This window comes from Ptychodera flava, chromosome 1, assembly GCF_041260155.1.
Source record: "Ptychodera flava strain L36383 chromosome 1, AS_Pfla_20210202, whole genome shotgun sequence".
NCBI lineage: Eukaryota > Metazoa > Hemichordata > Enteropneusta > Ptychoderidae > Ptychodera > Ptychodera flava.
In genome coordinates this window covers 9,265,669-9,272,979 of record NC_091928.1, presented here as the reverse complement: position 1 = coordinate 9,272,979, position 7,311 = coordinate 9,265,669, and the positions used below count along the sequence as shown (strand labels likewise).

Genomic DNA, 7,311 nt, shown 5'->3' with positions numbered 1-7,311 from the left:
TTCATAAGGTAAAGAGAGGCAACTTATATATCTACAGATCAACACGGGGCAGTATCGATCAATCCGCCGATTTCGAGAAAATGTAAGACACTACTCTAGATCTGCGCTCTATTTCATCGAAGCTTCGAAGACAACTCCACCTAGCAGCTACATTCTCTAGGTAACCCGTTCAGAAAAAGAACAGCATCTACCAGCTACATGCTATAAATAATTTGCTACCCTTTGCCCGACAACTGATACGATAGGTTTGTGAACAAAGAATCTTTTTGTCGCCAACACTTAGACCGCCTGTGCCTGCAGTGTGGAGAGCGCCATAACGGACTCCTAAAGCCCTCAAAATACCTGTGAAAAAAACCTGTTCATTTTGAGAAGTGTCTCTACTTACCAATTTTGCGTATCAGAATAGAATTTCATATCTCACTACATGGAAAAATCATATCAGTGCCAACACTCCATAGCTAAGCGGGCGCCCATCATCATGAGAGTATGGCAGAGCCATCGTGTGTAGCCGGCAGCTTTTGCACAATGCTACTACTCTGACTTGATATACAATTATCATACAAGTACCTATACATGTTGTTTACCGCATCGAAATATAAATAAGTCTGTATTTGAAAGGTCCCGTAGAGTAGTCTGCAATTTTAGATAACACTCTTGCGTTCTTGACACAGCACTAGTTTTTAATACATGAATGCACATATTGAAGATATTGCAGTGTGTAACATGTCAATTTTGAAGCGCCAAGTTGTATAATTTTGAAATACGTAAATGCTACTTGCTATCAGACAAAACAAGTACACAACGTATATGCATCAGACATTACCTACCAAGTGATTTTGCGAACTACTGTATAGAGAACACTCAGGTCTATGATTTAAATGAATGTAGCGATAACATGATACAAATCGTGCAGTTGCTTGTTCTGATAAATTCGAAGTATTTTATAAATTTACAGACTATGAATGCGTACAAAATCCTACAACATGTCCTACAACAACGAACGCACCAGCAAGGTATACTAAAGATAACTCTCTGGTGCACTCGTTGTTGACTTTGTCAAAGTTAATCCGGTGATAATCTGGTGACAGCGTCCACAGATTAGTAATTTACCCTTGCATATTTTGGCAAATTAGGCACATAAACTCATCAGATAATAGACACGCCACAGTGACAAAACTTCGAATCGCTTAAGTCAAGATTGTCAAAGGACAAATACGTGGCACGGCGAAGGAGGAAAAGAAATCGTTCCAAAACCAGTGAGTGCTAAAATAAGACAAAGACACCAAAGTTGCAAAGAAAGGTTGGTATTATAAATCGTTATTAGCAATACACATCATATTCAAACGTAATAAAATAAAATAAACCATAGCAATAAGAAACTATGGGAATACCGTAACAGTCATCGTAGACATTTCTTGTCATTTTTTCTCACTGTCTTTATTCAAAGCTGAGAACACAAATAGAGCATGAATCTATGTCTGCCTACGTAAACACACTGCCATACCCGGTGCCCTGACTTATACCTTGTGGAAATGTGTCGACGGATACGGTGTGGCCCATAAATGCCCAGTTTAAACTAACTGCAATAACTGTAACCCACGGGCTGTGCGGCGGCTTAAGTTCTGTCGTGTTGGCTGTCTAGCGCATGTCCGGTCACCAACGGGCTGTGCGGCGGCTTAAGTTCTGTCGTGTTGGCTGTCTAGTCGGCCCGTTGGGCTAAAATTCCATCCTGTAGAAAACGTGGACATTTTGGTCAGCAGATCAGCTGTAGACAGTTACGGTCGCATTAGCGACGAATTTTCCCTCTACACCTCACGGACATTTTACCATCGTCGTGCTCCTTGGTCCATAGCGATGCCGTCTTTGCTAACAAAATGGTAGACATTTTATATTTTTGACTGAAAAACAACGGTTTAAAGACTCAGAGCCAAGTTTTCCTTCAAATCCGCCGCCATCTGAATGCACGTTGCCTCAATCTCGTCAAATGTGAACGTACAGAGTATAAGCGAGCTCAGACTACTGTTTCTTTGAGAAAATTTACACAATCGACCATTTCGTTAGCATAGATGCCATCGCTGATGACCAGGAAACAAGACTCTAATAAAATTTCCATGCGGTAAGGGAAGATTTGCCGTCCGTGCGACCGTTTCTGTGCACAGAAAATCTGATTTTTACGTTTCCTGTAAGATGGAATTGTAGCCCTACGCTCTACGACAGAAAAAGCCGGCGCACGGCTGGTGGGCTAAAATCATTGCAGCTAGAGGACAACGTGCATTTTACGCAAGGTTTCGCATTACTATAGGAAAGTCCAATACAGTGCACCTTGTATTATTATTATTATTATTAAAAATTGTTTAAAATGCACTACACATACGTCTCAGCACATTGTACATAGCTGTATAAAATAATTTAAAATACAACCACACTAAAAAATTAAAACAGAAAATTACAAATAAACTGAGTAAAAAGGCGACTTCAGACGCTCGTGAACCTTGGTCTTCGCCACGAGACACCGACGATACTGAATACGAAGCCTTGACCCTCCAACTATTCAGCAAATACCGTGGTATGAAGGCGTCAGACTGGTGAATTTGGGAGTGCTTGCCAGAGGATTAGATGCTTGCAATGTTTGCCATGAACACCTGCGTCTGACACAGTGTCAATCTGAAACCAAGTATGGTGGTGGCAGCGTACTCCATATACCCTGTGACCAATGCGGTTCCATAAATAATGTATATACGAGTAAAACCCATCGGAAAGTTGAGCTGAGCCTTGGTATGCAGGCTTTTGACGTCAACGCAAAATTGCCACAGGTACGTGCCTATTTTGGTCATATTGAGATTACGTACGGTGAAACGTTGTAACATACGTTACATGTTTCATTTGTGTTCAGTGTGATAACAGCCCAGTACCAGGCGCGAGACCACTACACAAAAAGTAAACATAGTCGTCACATTTGGTTTTCTCTGTCGGACCTCGGTTGATCATTTCACCAGTGTCCTATTACATCTGTCACCACTTACAGTTTCTGAAAATTTTTTATTCTTAGTGAACAAGCTGAGGTTCATACAATGTAGCTGCAATAATTATTATCCCGTTGGGGTTGTTTTGACCGTGGCATGGCGCTCATTACTTCCGTATACGCCTATTAGATAGGAAAGCCACGGTCAAAACAGTCGCTGTGGGCTCAGAAAATGCAGCTACTAATAAATGACATGTTGATATCTAAAACCTAAAACCTGACTACAATACTTCCACTTCCCCATATCTTTTTCATCTCCCGTTTCGTAGTTATTGCTGCTAAAATATATTTTGTGTATGCACAATAACCTAACATATTATACTTACTGTTTATTTTAAAATTTTAGGATTGATTTTCGAATTGAACATTGAGATACATAAACCCATGAATGTGCATCCATGATATACCAAAGTGGCCCTTAATGAAATTTTGTTTGTAAAATAACTTTTTATTTATGTCCTATTTACTACTCATTTTTATAGGTAGGATCACCGCTGGGATTGGAGAACGTCATCTCAGTCAGATGCTGTCATCAATTTCTGTACCAACCATACATCATAAGACATTAAAACGCAAAGAGAGAGAAGTTGGAGAATCAATTTTGAAAATTGCAAACCAGTCATGTAAACAAGCAATATCAGATGAGATGTGTGCATCAAAGAAACCGAGGTAGGAATGTCTGATATCCAAGTTATTGTTTTATATTTCATCAATAATTCACAATTATTACCCAGAAGAGGTTGGATTTATACAAGATTTGGGTTTAGTTGGTGACATATAGCAGTAGCCCAGTCGATATTTGAGTATTGTTTGTAACTTTTCCCGATTCAAGTTTGGTAATATGCCCAGGTGAATATTTTTAATCAAATGTGTATGAATGGTGTTGGTATTTCTAAAAGTAACCAGTAAAATAACTGGGTGCCCTGACTAGTAACATTTAACAATAAACTGGTCATGTGAGAGTTCTGATATGTGCATACGGAAGTTTTTCACAATTATTTTTCAGTTGAACCAGTTTTTAGCTACCATTTGGTACACAACTCGTCAAAATTTATCTCTTTCAGAAAGCATACCCTCTTTGTAACATTGTAATTCAACAAATAACAGCATACATTTTGTCATTGACAGTATGTTAAATATACTTATCATTTTTTAAAGAAAAGTATATATTTTGTTGATGTAATATTATGTTTCTTTTTAGGATTGATGTGTCGTATGATGGAGGATGGCAAAAGAGGGGCAGTGGGAGAGAATATAAGAGTTTGTCAGGTGAATATCTTGGGTACTTTTAAGTGTTATTACTAGTGCCATATTTTCATTTCATCAGTATATTACATATTACATATGTTGGTTAAATTCTAATGAGACATTTCATCAAAGCTCAGTTCTAAACAGCAGAAAGGCTTTGCCAGACTTAGCAAACTACAGGTTAGCCTGGCTATTTTCATTGTGACTAGTCATGACATTCAGTGAAAAAGCTCTGAAGTATTACTAATGAATGGTTTGAAAACTGTAAGTGATCTAGTTTAATTTTTTTTTTCATTAATACAGTGAGCTTTGTATTTGTACATAGGGCATGGTACACTGATAGGTAGACAGACAGGAAAGGTCTTGGCATATAGCACAAGGTGTAAGCAATGCAGAGTGTGTGACTGTGCTAGGAAGGCAGGAAAGAAAGCCAGGAAACATCAATGTCATAGAAACTGGGCAGGTAGTGCCAGGGCCATGGAAGCAAGTATAGCTGTAGAAACAGTAAAAGAAGTAGAGGAGATGGTTAAAATTGATAGCGTGACTATGGATGATGATAGTACTACAATAGCTAAACTACACACTGAAGTTAGAGAAGATATAGTAAAACACAAAGACAATAACCATGTAAAGAAAGGTTTTGCAGACAAGCTTTATAAATTAAAAGCAGAAAAATCCTATAGTCAGCTGTCAACAAAAGTTATAGGCTATCTACAGAAATGTTTCAGTTATGCCTTGAGTCAAAACGTAGTAGTGTGAGTGATCTGGAAAAGAACCTTAAAGCAATTGTTCCCCATGCATTTGGTGACCATGTTTACTGTGATTCAAGGTGGTGCCAATTCATGAAGCTCAGTATAAGCATAGAAGCCTCCCATACATACATACATACATACATACATACCGGTACATACATGCATACATTCATTGAAAATAGATACACACACACTCTTACACATACATAATATTATATTTATTGGAAATTGATCCCGTGTTTGAACCACTAATGTTGATAAGTATCTCAGTTCTTACCATGGCATGTTCAATTGTGTTTCTTATTTACTTAAGCGAAAAGAGAAAAGAGCCCAGAAGACGGCAGCCACTGAAGTACGAGAAGGGAGTACGTATGAAAAGGGTGTTGGGTTGTCCATGTCATCAGAGCAATGCAGGAATGAGATTCCGGAGCCTGTCTTACCACCTGATTCTGTATCACTGTCTGAAGGATCATATACTCGTGTCGTCTTTGATATAGAAACTACATCAGCATGTGAGTACCATGTGTAATATGACATAAGTCCACAACCTCAGCATGCAATCTGCACCCGTACTTCACAAGCAAAGCAAGTGAAGGTACAGCAGAATACACATATCACTTGTGACTGTTGGTGCAAAGTGAGTTCATATTGTATCAGTTCCCAGTTCTTTCACTTTGAGTTTTACTGCAACCCTATATTGAACCAGACACCTATATTAGTAAATCAGTTCCCTACCAATATTCTTATCTTCATAATCCAAGGAACATACTGAGGAACTTTGATCAGTGCCTTTGTTATCTTCCTTCAATCTCCCACTTTGTCCTTTCTCTATGTAGTGGAAACGCTGTAGGGAGACTGGATGTAAACAAAGCACAGCAGGGGCTGTTTGATGTAAACACTGATCAAAGTTTATGACTTTTCCTAGGAAGATAGGAACATTGCCTGGAATATTGGTAGGGACTTATCAAGTTAGGTATCCAGTCCAATCTTGCATTTGCAGTAAGAGGGATCAGTGGTATGAGAAATCTGTAACGACAACACGTTTTGATCATACATTTTGGGCATTTGTGTTCTGTGGTTTTCTGTTTGACAACATAGGGTATCCTGAAAAGCCAAATGTTTAGCATAGTAAAATCTAATTTTCAAAATTATTTCCCACATATGATTTAAATGTGCAATCTGTCATGATACTACAGAAATCGAGTGTTAGCACAGTTTTGGATAAATTAAGATATGATTTTAGCCAAAACCTCTTACTATCTGTCATAAATGAAAAATTAGGCTAATTTCTCATGTTTACATATTTATTCTATTTCAGATTCAACTGCAGAAATCACCCAGATTGCAGCTGTGTCAGGAGATTACCAGTTCAGCCAGTACATTTTGCCAAAACAGCCAATTTGTCGTATTGCAAGTGAAAAAACTCGCCTTACTGTAAAAAGTGGTAAATTGTGCTATGAAGGAAAACCAGTTCCTACAGTTCCTAAGCAAACATGCTTGGAAAGTTTTATAGAGTTCATCTGTAAATTTGAGAATCCAATTTTAGTTGCACACAATGCTCGATCGTTTGATTGTAGATATTTGTTGCAAGCTATGAATGAATGCTCCTTGACAGATCAGTTTGTAGCAAATGTTTGTGGATTCGTTGATTCATTACCAGTGTTCAGATCACTATACCCTGACAGAGCATCGTATTCCCAAGAAAGTCTTGTAAATGACTATATAGGGCAGGATTATGAAGCACACAATGCTGTAGCTGATGTTTTCATGTTACAGAAATATTGAAAGTATGTCAGGTTTCACTGTCAATGATGATTGAAAAGAGTTTTAGATCACACTGGATGATCCAATATCTCACTTTCAAAAACCAACAATCAACTAATTACAAAACTCTGATCACTCTAGTAAATAATAAAGTTTTAAGTGAGTCAATGGCAAAAAGAGTGGCAGGATCTGGACTTAATTACAACCATCTTTACACAACATACCAGAGAGGTGGATTAGATAGCTTAAGACAGTTGTTTACTGAAGAAACTTCCAATGGTTCTGTAAGAGTAACGAAATCATCCCGTATAATGAACAGTGTCTTTGAGTTTTTTAACTCGTCTGTCAATGACAATGTTTGAAATGTGTGGTTTACAATGAATAATAATTTCTGAATGACTTTACATGTATAAGCTGTGATAAATTACATACAGGGTATTTCATTATGGTTCAGGAATTTGTACCAAATATTGCATTTGATACACATAACAAAAATACTATGAAAATAGCCAAAGTAGAGGCTAA

The 7,311-nt window shown here is 37.9% G+C and overlaps 1 long non-coding RNA gene across 1 annotated transcript; it reads left to right on the top strand.

Moving 5' to 3' along the window:
- The first annotated feature begins 4,131 nt into the window (after positions 1-4,131).
- On the top strand, positions 4,132-7,311 carry LOC139130831 (uncharacterized). Its single transcript, XR_011551999.1, has 3 exons — positions 4,132-4,291; positions 5,336-5,534; positions 6,341-7,311. It is a non-coding gene; the product is annotated as an uncharacterized lncRNA (long non-coding RNA).